Here is a 2,136-nt window from a genome sequence, read left to right as displayed (position 1 = left end):
TTTGTGCGGCCATTGCATCTAAATTTTAGGGGTAAAGAATTAGATCATGAATTTCTCTATGTACCGGATTGTCCTACATCTTTGTTAGGACGAGATTTATTGTCAAGATTTAATGCTAAAATAATATTTGAAAATGGAAAAGCTAAGTTGCAGATACCTGAGGAAGAAATAGCTAGAATATTTATAGTAAAAGAAATAGCTAATACAACAATACCAATAGAGGTAGAAAACAGTGTAGTACCATGGGTATGGGAGACACAAATACCGGGATTAGCGAAAGCAGCAAAGCCTGTCATAGTAGAATTGAAAGAAGGTGTCCAACCAGTAAGAGTTAGACAATATCCTATACAGTTAAATGCTAGGAAAGGGGTAGCACCATTAATTGCAAAATTTTTGATGCACAATGTGTTAGAAGAATGTGAATCTGAATATAATACACCAATATTTCCTATAAGAAAACCTAACGGAGATTATAGGTTAGTTCAAGATTTAAGAGCTGTAAATGAAATAGTTAAAGATATACATCCAGTAGTAGCAAATCCTTATACATTGTTAACATCTGTGGCAGAACAATTTAGATACTTTTCTGTAATAGATTTAAAAGACGCTTTCTTCTGCATCCCATTGGCATTACAAAGTAGGAAATTATTTGCGTTTGAATGGGAAAATCCGGATACAGGAAGAAAACGACAACTAACCTGGACCAGCTTACCACAAGGCTTCAAAAATAGTCCTACAATATTTGGGAATCAACTGGCACGAGAACTGGAGGATTGGAAGGAGCAAGGATATTTCCAATTACCATCAAAAGCATACTTATTGTTGCAATATGTGGATGACATTTTCGTGGCAACAGAAAGGTATGAAAACTGCATTACTGTTACAGTTGCGTTATTAAATTTACTGGGACAGAGCGGTTATCGAGTTTCTAAGGAAAAAGCCCAAATTGCCCAGGAAAAAGTAATATATCTGGGATGTGAAATTTCCCAAGGACAAAGACGGTTGGGAGTGAATAGAATACAAGCGATTTGTGCCATCCCTGAACCTAGAAATTTGCACGAGTTACGAACTTTTCTAGGAATGACAGGGTGGTGCAGACTCTGGATTTTGAATTATGGACTGTTAGCCAAACCACTATATGAAGCTTTAAAAGAGCCACAATTAGTTTGGAGTTTAGAGTGAAAAAGGGCTTTTCAAGATTTAAAACAGGCTCTGCAAGAAGCCCCAGCATTAGGATTGCCTGATTTGACAAAAACATTTCAACTCTTTGTACATGAGCGGCAACGATTAGCGCTTGGAGTTTTAACTCAACGAATTGGATCATGGAAGAGACCGGTGGGCTATTTTTCCAAGCAGTTGGACATGGTAAGTGTCGGATGGCCTTCTTGCCTCCGAGCAGTGGCTGCTACTGTAATGTTAGTCCAAGAAGCTAGAAAATTGACATTGGGAACAAAAATGGAAGTATTTGTGCCCCACATGGTGATTGCAGTTTTGGAACAAAAGGGGGGTCATTGGTTGTCATCCAGTAGAATGTTGAAATATCAAGCAATATTGAGAGAACAGGATGATATATTTTTAAAGATAACAACATGTTTGAATCCCACTGAATTTTTAGGTAGCAAAATAGAGGAAGGCGAGCTGGAACATGATTGTATTGAGGTGATCGAACAAACTTACGCCAGTAGGGTAGATCTGAAAGATATTCCCCTTGTAAATCCTGATTGGACATTATTTACAGACGGTAGCAGCTTTGTTGAGAATGGAACATGATATTCTGGATATGCTGTGGTTACTAAGCTTGAAGTAATTGAAGCAAAGGCATTAATGCCAGGGACGTCAGCGCAAAAGGCAGAACAGGTCGCTCTAACTCGGGCTTTAATACTGAGTACGGATAAGAGAGTGAATATTTGGACAGATTCTAAATACGCTTTTGGAATAATACAAATACATGGAGCTTTATGGAAGGAAAGAGGATTGTTGACGGCTCAAGGTAGTATTATTAAATATCGAACCGAGATCTTACAGTTATTAGAGGCTGTGTTACTACCTCAGCAAGTGGCTTTAATGCATTATCGAGGACATCAGAGGGAGGACAGCGATGTGGCACAAGGAAACATGAAGGCAGACCAGGCAGCC

The sequence above is a fragment of the Apteryx mantelli genome, unplaced genomic scaffold, assembly GCF_036417845.1.
Source record: "Apteryx mantelli isolate bAptMan1 unplaced genomic scaffold, bAptMan1.hap1 HAP1_SCAFFOLD_20, whole genome shotgun sequence".
Taxonomy (NCBI): domain Eukaryota; kingdom Metazoa; phylum Chordata; class Aves; order Apterygiformes; family Apterygidae; genus Apteryx; species Apteryx mantelli.
This window is presented reverse-complemented; position numbering follows the sequence as displayed.